We start from the raw sequence: 13,274 nt of genomic DNA on the forward strand, positions 1-13,274 counted from the left end.
TTTCACTACATCCACTCAAATGACTTCTGGAATGGCAAAAAAACCAACCAACCAAACAAACAAACAAAAAAACAAAACAAACAAACAAACAAAAAAAAAGCCCAAAACAACGACATAGAGAAGGATTCAGTGTGGTCTTCATGCCAAAAGTACTCTTCAGTTTGGGTGTAGAAGAGAGACACTTTGTACCTTCCAACATTATGTGTTCTTTGTCCCCTCATCAGTAGGGGAAGAGCACACACTTGGGGCATTAGAAATCTCAGAATTGCCTTGCGACACTGTCTTAGTGGATGGTTATACCTCTGTATGTGTGTGGGATGGTGGTGGAGTGAGGGCTGGTTTTATAGAAGACCTTTGGGTGGTGGCCCCATCTTTGCTTTGCTTGGGCTCTGTCTTGGCAGAAGCTGGAGTTTCTAAAGTAGACGGTGATGCTCAAACTCCTGTCAGTCCTAAGTGATTTTTTTGGTAGTGATTTCAAAGGGGGAGGGGAAGGGAGAGAGGGGGAAGAGGAGGCACATGTGTGGAGTTCTGAAGACCACTGTGGGAACCAGTGTTCTAGCATGTGGGTTATAAGGACTAGCATCAGGTTGTCAGGCAAGTGTCTTCACCTTCTGTGGGCCCTGTTCAATACGCTTCTACAATCTAAGTTCTGACAGACTTGAGGGTAGTCATTTGGTTTAGGTTTCAATGGCATCTACAGCATGAGCAATGTGAAAAGCCTACTGTTGAGCTGCATGCAACTCTCTCTCTGGAGACAGATTGGGATAGTGTTAGGTCTGACGTGCCTGTGACACAGCTCTCTGGCCTGTAGCTCTTTAACAAGGGGTCAATGGGGACACTTCAAAATTCTAACACTCAAATTTCTATAGTGATAGCATTTGGCTATGCTGGTGTTAGATTTAAAGACTTCAATGACACATGTGATTGATTTCTTTATTGGTAGGCACTCAGATAGGCATTTATAGTCCTAGGCTATTAAATGTTTGAATTCATCATCTCTTCAGGTAGAAGGAATTCTAAGGCAGACATGGTAGACATAGAGCGGTTAGACTTGTGAGCTGGCCCGGCCACATGACTGAGCTTCCCTCTTAAGACTGCCACGTTATATTCCCCCTTAAGGGAGAGTCCCCATTTTCTCTACAGAGGAGCTTATTCTGATGAGGAAAACACCATTGTGTTGTTTCAAGTTGTATCTGTTGGTATTCTGTCTGGACACCATCCCCACAGTCATCTGGTAACAGCCAGGTATGCTCCTCCCCATGTTACTGGCAACAGGCCAGGTAGGCCTGGCACTATAAAAGGGTCTGCTTGCCCCCTCCTCTCTCTCTTACTCCTGCTTCTCTCTCCCTTGCCTCTTGCCCCCTTGCTCCCCATCTCTCCCCATTCCCTTCCCCCTCTCTCCACATGGTCATGGCCGGCCTCTACTTCTCTACTCTCTCTCTCTCTCTGCCTTTCTCTGTCTCTGCTACTTTCTTAACTCCATTCCCCATGCTCCAAATAAACTCTATTCTATACTATACCGGTGTGTATGTGGTCCCTCAGGGGGAAGAGATGCCTTGACATGGGCCCGCTGAGACACCCCCTTCTCCTACACTGTGCCAGAACATATTCTTATAACTCTTTCTCTTTTTATGATCACAACAGTATCTTTTTAAAATGAGAATTGGAATATTTCTGTTTGTCTGTTTGTTTTTGTTTTTGCAAGACAGGGTCTCTGTGTAGTCTTGGCTGATCTGGAACTCACTCTCTAGACCAGACTGGCCTTGAGCTCAGAGACTCTCTGCTTCTGCCTTCCAAGTGCTAGGATCAAAGGCATGTGCCATCACTGCCTGTCAAGAATTTGAATATTTCTTGTCTTTAATTTTGAATCTCCTCTTTTGGTTTATTAAACTCTTAATGAGACAAAATGTGGTACATTATGTTTGTAGGGCATTTTCTTGATTGTTAATTGATATAGGAAGGCCAGCCCACCATGGGTGACACTATCCCTTATGCAGGTGCTCCTGGACTGCAAAAAAGGGCAGCAAGCAAGTAAGCAAAATCTTCCATCGTTTCTGCCTTGAGTTTCCGCCTCAACTATTCTTAAAGATGGACCTGGAAGTGTATCATAGTTTTTTCTCAGATTGATACATACCTGAGAATAGAGAATTTTCAATGGAGGAATTGCCTCCATCAGATTGGCCAGTGGGTGTGTTTGTGGAGCTCTGCTTTAGTCTCTGCCTCACAGGTTCCTGTCTTCAGCCTGGATAGTGGCTTTTTTGATGATGGATTGTAATCTGTAAGCCAAATAAGCTCCTTTTCTCTTTGGGTTGGTTTTGGTCAGTATTCTATCTCAAAAATAAAGAGCAAACTAGGACAAAGAGTAAGATAAAGCATCTCTTCGCCAGATTGCCTTTGGACAGGATGTTGTCACAGCAACAGAAAGCAAACTAGCACAGACTCAGCCTCATGTGTGAAGAGTCATGCTTTCATGCTTTGGGATCCCTTCTCAAAGGAGCTGAGGTCAGAGTGACAAGCAGCCATCAATCCAAGCAGAAAAGAAGCCTGAAGTGAATGCCATAGTACTCACAAATCAATCAATCAATCAATCAATCAATCAATCAAGCTAGTGCTATTAGGAGAATTGTGACTGTTGGCCAGGGATGGGGTGGTAGGCTGGTGGAAGGGTGAGAGTAGTGTTTTGGCCAATGCAGGCAAGTGTGAGTTTGAGGTGGAGGGCGATGACTGCAGGTAAACCATGGGAAGAGAACTCTTCTGGGTGGAGCCAACAATGCCATGTTTGTTCAAATAGTTCATTATTTTTCTTCACTACAGATAATGACTCTTTGTAGTGATTGATCTAAAAGGCCCTGAGGTTATCCACTATGCTGAACACACATATACCCCAAGGCCTTGTAATGGCATCAGAAGGTAAACTGACACTATCCAAACTGAAAGACTCCTAAGTGAAAAACAATACAAATACCTATTATCAATAGGTGTGTATTTAATAATAATAATTAATAATACGTACTATTAACGGGGATGGGATGAGAATAAATATGTGGAAGAGAATCCCACAGACATGATTCAGGGAAAGAAGGCAGACATAGGAAGAAGGTATCTGTATGACCTGAAGGTCACACAGATTTGTCTAGAGAGAAAATGGCAAGATCAGGAAGTGTGCTTTTATCCCATTTAGGGGGGCAACTAGAATGGTCAGCTGCAGAGTAGCCTCAAGGTTGCCCGGGGTCCCAGCAGGATAAATAGGGAGATTCTAGTTATCGTATGTAGTATGGTTTTGCAAAACGAAGAGGGTTGGGGATGGGTGGTGGTGATCATCGCATAGCTATGGGATTGTACTTAATGTACAAACCTGTGCGTTTAGAAAGGTTAAGGCAGGGCTGGGGAGAGGGCTCAGCAGTGAAGGACTCTTACAAAGGATTGCCATCAGCTGATGGCTCGCAACTCCTCATTAGAGAATGTGATGCCTCTGGCCTCCACAGGTACCTACAGTCACTGACACAAACCCCAACACAGACACACAGTAAAAAATAAATAAAAATAGGTCTTTAAAAATATATTTTAAAGCCGGGCGTGGTGGCGCACGCCTTTAATCCCAGCACTCGGGAGGCAGAGGCAGGCGGATTTCTGAGTTCGAGGCCAGCCTGGTCTACAAAGTGAGTTCCAGGACAGCCAGGACTACACAGAGAAACCCTGTTTCAAAAACACCAAAAAAAAATATATATATATATTTTAAAAGGGTTGGTCATGGTTCTACATGAGTTCTTAGACCAGCCCGGTCTATATAGTGAGTTCCATATACGTAGTGAGATCTGTATGTGGAGGTAGTAAATTACACATATGTTTCTCACACTTCAAGTATCTAGTTTAAAGTGAGCAAAGCATTACTGGGATAATAGCCACGCCTAGCTGGGGTGGAGCTAGAGTGGCTGGAAGAGAGAAGCAGGGAAAGGTGTAGAATGTTCTGGATACTTAAACAGAGGCCCTGTAGATATGTGCAAACTCAAGATGTGTATTTATGCTTACTTCTGCACGTATATTATCCTTTAGTAGGAAGTTACCTTGAGAGGAAGAGCAATGGAAAGCTTTAGAAGTGAACTACCTTGCAACAGATGCACTACTAAGCCCTGGGGGAAAGGCAAGCTTCTAGAAACTCAGTTGGTCTTCTATTGACCCAAGGAGGAGATGATTTGTGAAAGAGCAGACTGAGGACTCACCAGGGGCCCGAGGAGGCATCTGCCCACAGGCACAGCAGCAGATTCTGGAACACGTCAACAACACACGGTTATGGGAGAATATGCCTTTATCTACTTAGTTGTAGGTTAATCACCGTGAAACAGAAGCATTTAAAAATATTTTTATTAATTCACTGAGTTTTATATATTGTAATTTGATCCTATTCACCCTGTTCCCAAGCTCCTTTCAGATCCATTTCCCCATTCCATAGCCAACTATGCGTACTGTTTGACACTCTGAGTTCGATTAGTGCTGCCTATATGCTCTTGGGGGTGTGGCCATCTACCTGCCAGGGGCCACACCCTTAAAGAAAACTAACTTACCCTTTTCCAATTACCAGGCTTTGGCTAGCTATCAGTTAGTTAACAGGTCTGGCTATAAACTTTTTGTCTCTCAGGTGGAAAGAAAAAATTCTTTTTTTTTTCTTCCCTTTTAATTTAATTTATTTTTGGAATTTTGTTTATTCAATCTATTCTGATTTTTTTCTTTCTCTGTTTGTTTTTGAGACAGTGCTTCTCTGAATAGCCCTGCCTATCCTGGGCCTAGCTTGTAGACCAGGCTGGCCTGGCCTGGAAGTCACAAAAATCTACCTGCCTCTGTCTGCCGAGTGCTGGGATTAAAGGCGTTCAGCATTACCACCAAGCTTGGAAAAGAATTTTCTAGTTAAAAGTCTTAGTACATTTCTCACTTCTGGTAATTTAAGAGTGATCTGAGCGTATGCATGTTGGCTCTGGAGGTTTATTATTATTATTTGAGATAGGGTTTCTCTGTATAGTCCTGGTTGTCCTGGTACTCACTCTGTAGACCAGGTTGACCTCGTACTCAGAAATCTGCCTGCCTCACCTCCCAAGTGCTGGGATAAAAGGCATGTGCCACCACTGCCCAGTCATTATTATTTTTCATCTTAAAAGTGAGTTTAAAAAAAATCGATGATGGTGGGCGTGTCTGATGGGGAGAGTCTGAGGAGGAGTGCTGTGATCGGAATGTAAAGTGAAAAAATAAGTCAATTAATGAAAAAAGACAAAATATTGGTGACGGTCTTAATGTTTTTAATGGGTGAAGAATCAAACAAAGGAGGCGTTTGAAAAACTTCAGGACCTCAAATTGTCTTTCCTATAGCTACATCAGAAAGAGCTACGTTAAAATGCACAAGATGGGCCTTCCAATTAAGAAGTTGCTTTCTTGTTTATGTATTTTTCTGGGCAAGGGGCAGGACTGTCTTTTCTGAAGCTCTCTGCATCCTGTCTCTTTTGTTTCTGTATTTGGTCTCGGAGGGCACACTTGTCCTGCTTTGCTGGGTCACAACGGCTTTGCGAGAAGGCTTCCACCCACCTTCAGTCTCAGCCACATGCATGCAGTTCTTTCTGGTTGCCTCGGGCTTGGGCTGTGTGGGTGGGATGTGCTGGAGTTAGGACAGTCACGTGTCCATGGCTGGCTGCTCTGGGCCCTGTTCTCTGTCACACCTGATCGGATTCTTGAGGCATCTTGCCCGAGGGACTGGGTCTGGTTAAAATTAACTGTCTAGAACACTAGCAATTACCCATGAGAAAAGTTGTGAAAGAAACATGAGGGTGGGGAGACGGGGGTGAGGGGTGGGATGGGGGAAAGAAGGCCGTTCTAGGAAAGATGAAGGGAAACAGAACAGGAAATGGGTGAGAGCTGAGACAAAGGCACAGCTTTTATCACAGCCAAATTGGGGCCCATCAAGCTGTATCCTCGAACACTGCTCGTGACCACTCACGACAGCACTTCACAAGCTACCCACTGGTACCTGCCGATTATTTCACAATCACGAATGTTATGGATGCCCAGGAAGGAAGAATACAGCATCTCTTGAGAGACTCCCACATGAGACCTATAGTGCTGTTCCCATCATTTTAGCCTGAACCCAGGCACGTTGACGTATTTTACGTATTGAGTGCTGGGCGCATCCTCATTTATTGCGGCCTGCCAACAAGACGACAAGCCGTTCTCCCGCTATGTGGACATCTCTCATTTCCCTTCCCTACTGTGCCTTGGGTCAACACTTGTAAACTCCTCTCAGACAGCTGGCTGTGTATTAAAGTCTATTTATAACAGCGATGGACAAGTGATTGTTTGTGGAGAATTGTCATTTCTGCTTTGGAGGACAATGGGTGCATTTCTTCTCTGCCCCTTGGGCTCAGCTGCTGAGTGCAACAAACACTGCTTTACCAGGCCCTCAATATTCTGTGAACTGCTGTTCTCAGAGGCCGTGAGGGTCCTCAGAGGCCGCGACGGTCATTTCAAATTCAGCATAGGCCACAGACACTTCAGGACAGAATCTCTGGGGTTGTACCACGGAGCAGGAAAGTGTGAACATTTTGTGTGGAATGAAAAGTACAGGCATGTTCATAGCGTTCATTCTTACAGTCCACGTGAAAAAATATCTCCATGAAAACAGATTATTTTTGTCTTATAGATCCAGTTAAAGTATAACCATATGCTTTAAAAAAGTTCTATTCTAGGCCTTCAGGTATTTTTTTTTTTAAAGTTCGGAACTTTTTTCTTCAATTAGAAAATATAACAACTTTTGACAAGACTAAAATGTGTGGGTCATGCATGGACAGTAAAATAAAAATGCAAATGGAAAAAATCTGTTTGGATTAGTTAGTCTAGATGTCTTACATAGTATTTTTCTTTTTCAGAAGAATATTTACTTGATGGTATGGAAAATATTCATTTTATAATCAGTATGAAAAAACCCCACAAGTTTTATGGTATGTAAAAAAAAAAAAGAAAGAAAAGAATCACAATTGTCCATACCTATCTGTTCATAGAGAAAGAATAAATATAGAGAAAACTCTGGCTATTGAGCTTTTGGCAGATTTTCAGTCAGATCAAACATTTCTAAATTGAATTATTACACAGTTTTTTCTTCTATTAAAAATAGATATTTTTCATAACTATATTCTGATTACAGTTTCCCCTCCCCCAACTCCTCCCAGTTCCTCCCCACCTCTCCTCTCTTTCAGCTCCATGCCCTTTGAGTCTCTATAAGTTTTGAGTCTAAAACAAGCAGGCATTTAAGAAATAATAAATAAAACAAAACCAGATGAATCAGAAAAGAACAAAACAAATAGAAGTAGAGGGGCCAAAGAAAAAGCATAGGAAACAGACACAGAGACAAACAAGTTCCTATACACAGGAATCCCATAAAACCTCAAAACTGGAAACCATATATACAAAGGACCCATGAAGTTAAAACAAAACAACCAAAACAACCAAAAAAGAAAAAAAAAAAAAAACAAAAACAAAAAAACAAAACAAAAAAACACCAAAAAATCCTGACATACATCATGAGACAAAGAGGCTACTTCCAAAATGTCGAGTTTCCTCTTGGCCATCTTCTTTAAGAATGGTTTGTTTCCCCAGTGAGACTCCCTTGGAGAAAACTAATTTTTCATTTGCATGTTGTTATCGGTTGGAGCTAGCTTCTGGGTTAGAGATAATCATGAGTGTCCACTCTCAGTTCTAGGACCCTGTCTGGTGCAGACCCGTGCAGGCCCTGTGCTTGCGGCCAGCCTCGGTCTCTGAGTTCACAGGAGTGTCACAGTGGTGCTGCTGAGAGGGCCTTGTTTCCTCCATCCCCTCTGGCTCCTACCATTTTTTCTTCAGTAGTATTCAGTAAGCCCTGAGGGGAGAGATTTGATGGAAACATTCCTTTAAGAACTGACTGTTTCAAAGTAGGGTTTTGTTGTTGTTGTTGTTTTTAAATCAGCTCTAATTTAAGTGTGATGTCTTCGTCCCTTTTCTAGCTTTTTTTGCAAAACAGAATGAAAAGACATTTCATTCTAAAATAATGCATTCTGGTTTTTAGCACAATAAAAAGCATGGAGAACAATTAAAATAATCTGTATCCTCCTCTTCAGATATTTGTTATTTTAACAAGAGACTCATTCGCCTATGGTTAGCAAACTCAACTGAAGAGCTTTTAGCTGAACTTTCAATGAAAATGACTAGAGCTCTCTTTTATAGTTATCAGTCTAAGAAGAAATAACTGCATGCATGAACACAGATAGGGAGACTCCAGGTCCAAGGAGTGTAGCATACAAAGAAATGGGTGTTAGGGAAGCTTGTTCAACTTGGAGGAATTCTGCACCAGTCTTCTTCAGATGCGGACTGATCTATCTGTGTCCCTTTCATCTGGTGACTGTTAGTGCTATTCCATCTCCATTGCCGTCTTCGCATCCTCATGGTACAATCAATATGATCCTATGTGACTTTCAGGAGTAAGAGATAAGTTTTGTAGCTTAATGATCCAGAGTCTCAGTCCCTGGCTTTCTTTAAGCCACTTCATTGGAAAGAACTCACAAATGAATATCACACATCTAGATTAAGGTAGCCACTGCTCATTTTTCAAAAAAAAAATTTTTTTTAAAAAAAAATGTTTGCATTTGCATTTATTTATTTTTGTACCTGTGCTTGTGAGAATGTCTGGAGGAGCAGGTGTGGAGGCAGAAGATAAGTCGTGGGAGTCAGTTCTCTTCCATCATTTGGGTTCCTGGCCTGGAACTCAGGTTGTCATACTTGGCAATGGGCAACTCTTCCGGCTGAGCTATTTCTCTGGCCTTTGCTGTGGTTTTAAAATCAATACGTTATCAATAAGTGACTGTCTCCTTTTGTGTGTGTTTAGTATGTGTGCTTAGTAAGAAGTTTTTTGTTTTTTGTTTTTTGTTTTTTTCTTTTTGGTTTGGTCCACATTTCCTTGCTTTGGAGAGAATATTAGAGCCAAAGCAACCTTTGGGTTGCAAATTAGAATCGAAGCAACCTTGTGTGCTGATGTGGGACTGAGTTCCAGATGTAGCAATGCGAGCCCCAGCCTCAGCGTGGGCTTGGCGGCCTCCTCACGGAGGCTGTGTCCGTGGGTACTTCTGGGTCTAGTGCATCCTCCTAAAGGACATTAAAGACGAGGTCTGAGGCAGAGCCAGAGCCTTCTCAGAGGACTCCGCACAGCAGCCCAGTGGTTCTGTTTTCATCCAGGGCAAAGTCCTGGATTCTTCTGGAATAAGAGCGTTAAGAAAGGCTCGGCGGAATCTGGATTCCACTTCAGGTTTCTCAGAGAGATCCTCTGCTTGACCCAGGTTCCCATCCAGAGGCAGAGAGGAAGCCGTTTGAAGCTTTCCGTTGGGCTATGCAATGCTAAGCTATCACAGAACGGTTAATTCATCCCGTGGGTTTATCAGGAAAAAAGAAGTGAGCATTCTACAGTAGCTGATGCCTCTGCGAGATCGACAACCGAAACAGGAAGGTGAGTATCAAAGAGGCCAAATGAAGGTACCGGGTTTGTTTCCATTCCAAAGAGGTTTCATTTATTTATTTTTTTAAAGCTGTATTTTGAAGTTGGCAAACAAAGGAATGAATGTTAGGGAAAGCTTGCTCAGTCAGTAACCCTTTATTACCCCTCTGAGACGGTAGTATGTTGGCAATTGTAGTTCATTCACAGACAAAGAACACCCAAAAGGATTTAGTCAATGGAAACAACAATGAATTTAGATCAATAAATTAATTAATTTAATCACCTTGGTGCTTTATTACTTACCTGTGTGTTTTCTGCACGCACGCATGCACGCACGCACGCGCGCACACACAAACACACACACACACACACACACACACACACACACACACAGTGTATATGTGTATTTATGTGTGCATGTGCATCAGCGTGTGTGCACATGGAGGACAAAGATTAACATCTGTAGTCTCCCCGAATTGCCCTTCACTTTACTTTTTGCAACAGGGTCTCTCCCTGATCACGGATTGAATTGATTCAGTTACGCTAGCTGACCAGCAAGCTGCGGGGGACAGACTGCTTCCGTGCCTCCCATCTCTGGGGTTACAGACAAATGCCATCATTCCTGATCCAAGTCCTCAAGAATGTGGAGCCCTTTCACCACTGAGCTGTGTCCCCAGACCCTAGAACCCTATGTGTAATACAGTCTCACTGGTGAACAAGCCAAGTTTTCCCTGCTAGAGACTGCAGTGCTTGGCACGTCTAAGATCTGAGTTCTTGGGCAAACATGATGTCAGCCAGGCAGATCTTGGAAAAGGAGATCAGGCAGGATTTTATTCTTGGGATTCACAGGTAGCGTGGGTTTTTAGGAATCAGGGATGGCTGGTGTCCACCTCAGGGAGATTTCCCACGCTCCCCGAAGCGATCAACTGGACACTGCTTCCATCGAAGCCTTCTAGGAAACTTTGAAAGGCAAGCAGGATGGGACATTTCAGGAAAGAGACTTAAAGTCCTCCATGAGGGGAGAGGGTGCAGGAGAGAGAAGACAGAAGAGCCAAACTGGGATGGGAGTTGGGTGGACAGAGTGAACTGCCTGGAGGGAGGGGTGGCAAAGTCATCGCTTCTTCACCGAGTCATCATGGAGGTCACTGCCACGTCATGCTGCCTCATTAGACCCAGCAAGGACTTGGTCCACCATACCCAGAACACCTGCTCCTTCATGGAGAGGATTCAGCCATTTTCCATTCTGGAAAATAAAAATATATGGAGTATGATTATTCCAGAATGATCTTTAAAATTCCACTATGGAGACCCTTACAGGAATTAACTCTGGACCATGCTGAAGGTGACAGAGATGCCATGCAGCCATTGGGAAGGTGACAGAGAAACCGTGCACCCAATTCTTAAAATCAAACACTGGATTCAAATCCTGCTTAAGCCATTCGTTTACCACAGTGTGCCCATAGGTAAATTAATTTCTGTAAGTCCTAGCTTCTTCATTTACTGTTAGACATTATTATTTGCAGTGCTAGAGATCAAAGGCAGGGTCTTGCAGTGATTGAGTGGTAGCTGTCTTCTTCATTTATAGTAGAGAACTAAGAATACTGAGATAGCTCATTCTATAGCTGCCCCATCATGTGCAGCACTTGATAAAGTAAAATATGAAACAATAAGAGGTTTCTTTATTTTCCTTCTTCCTCTTGTTATGTCTTCTGGGGAAAGATAAGGACTTAAATATCAATCTTTTTATAGCTATCTCCAGCCTCTTTGTTAATCATGTCATGAGCAGACTGTGGATCCTTGTTTAATTTTCTTATATGCAATACACCTTGCCTGTGGCCCATTGGCTGACTTTCCCTTTTTCTAAATGAAGGATTGAATGCTGGTTTGTCTCAGTCAATTTTGGGCTCTATCAGATGCAACAGCCTTTTCTATAAAGGAAGAATAACTACATCATTACCATTTAGATATTAATTAAACCTGCCAAACAGTTCCACGACCTCTCCATTCAACTTTCATAGTGTTCTTTTGGGGGTGTTAAGAATGGCTTGTTTTGGAGAAGGGAAATGGTAACTCTGAGAACTGAAGTTATTTGCCAATGTCTGAGAGCCAGGAGGGAGAGAGGAAGGACTTTTGTTCTAGGTGGGCTGGTGGTCATAGTCTGCATGTCCTGTTTTTTGTTTTGTTTTGTTTTGTTTTGTTTTGTTTTGTTTTGTTTTGTTTTTGTCAACTTGACACAAGCAAGGTCATTTGACAAGATGAAACCTCATCTGAACAACGCCCCCAACAGATTGGCCTGTAGGGCATTTTCTCCATTGATCCTTGATGTGTGGGGGTCCAGTCCACTGTGGGCAGTGCCCTCCTAGGCAGGTGGTCCTGGCTTACGTAAAGAAGGCAAACAGAGTATGCCAGGAGGAGCCTTGGAGTTCTGGGCTTGGCTTCCCTAGTGACTCTCTGGTGGCTCAGCTGTAGGGTGAGTGCATTGAGATTAATGTTTTTCTTGGGACTCAGAAGGGGTGGGGCATTTGCCATGGCTTCTTCATGTGCAGGAACTCTTTCCATGGTGCTCAGGACTCTCTCGGAGGCAGAAAGTAGAAGCTGACAACCCTTTTAACGATGAGGGTTCAGATCTGACCCAGTGCCCCTTCCACCATATTCTACAGTCAATGGTAGTCTCAAGCCAGCCTTGATTCAAAAATGAGAAGGAATAGACCCTGCTTCCCCAAGGAAGAGCGGCTGAGCAGTTAGAGAAGGCAGCAGAGATTGGCAGCCATCTTTGGAGTCCAGATCATTTTTGAGAATATATTGAACTATCATTTGATAAGATATGTACAGATTTTTGACCCATTCTCTTACCTAAAAACATTCCATAGAAGGTAATCTTGTGACTGTCCCTTGAAGGAAGAGCAGAAGTAGCCTGTTTGGGTTGGCCCTCCTCAATAGATCCACGGTGCCAGAAGTGCCAACAGCTGGGATGGACAGCTCCCAGGTAAGAGTTCCTGATTGCTGAATGACTACTTACGCCTCAGGCAAACACTGGAACCTCCCATTCCCTGAAGTTCAGCTCAGGCTGTCCCTGTTCAATTCAGACCTCCTGGGCCAAACCGCACTGTGAGTAGAAAAGCCAGGAGGGAGGGTGCTGGGTTAGCTTTGAAGAGAACAAGGCTGGAGATACCACTTCTGGGAACTGACCAGAGATATGGCTGAGGGGAAGGAAGAAGGAGGAGTTGGATACGGTGACCAACTGGAGAACTCCAACCCCACCTTAAAGATACAAGGTATCTGTGGTGTTTAGCAGCACCAGGCACACACCCGCTATGGCGTGTTCACCTGGGAAGAATGATCAGAAATTGCAGTCACTTCCAAAGAAACTAACACAGGTGTTGTTGCAAGGCTCTGGATTATTTAAAGGGCCAGGAAAAAGAGTTGCAGTTTGTTCTTCATACACCTCTGATGCTCCAGTGCCCTTCTCATAAAATGCTTGAGAGTCCCAGCCATTGTCAGCCCCTCCCCTCACTGGCAGGAAGCCCTTCCTGAACCTTGAAGGAGGAGGCATACATAATGATTAGATGTGTGCTGCTCGGGTCAGATCCAATGCAAGCTTCTTAGTAACCAACGATGGCTTCAGTAAGCTATGGACTGTCTCTGCCCCGTAGTTCCCTTGCCTATAAACATAGGTGAGATTTAAACATACTCTCACCTCCTTTAGTGATGGAAGATGAGAGAGCTAATTCACATAAGATTCTGTGTGGCCTACAGCATATACTCAGAAAGCATGTGC

The 13,274-nt window shown here is 43.4% G+C and overlaps 1 long non-coding RNA gene across 1 annotated transcript; it reads right to left on the reverse strand.

Moving 5' to 3' along the window:
* Positions 1–10,301: 10,301 nt before the first annotated feature.
* On the reverse strand, positions 10,302–12,909 carry Gm15325. The gene is made up of 2 exons (XR_382916.2): positions 12,350–12,909; positions 10,302–10,739 (listed from the first exon to the last, which is right to left on the reverse strand). It is a non-coding gene; the product is annotated as a predicted gene 15325 (long non-coding RNA).
* Positions 12,910–13,274: the final 365 nt, after the last annotated feature.

The sequence above is a fragment of the Mus musculus genome, chromosome 13, assembly GCF_000001635.26.
Source record: "Mus musculus strain C57BL/6J chromosome 13, GRCm38.p6 C57BL/6J".
NCBI lineage: Eukaryota > Metazoa > Chordata > Mammalia > Rodentia > Muridae > Mus > Mus musculus.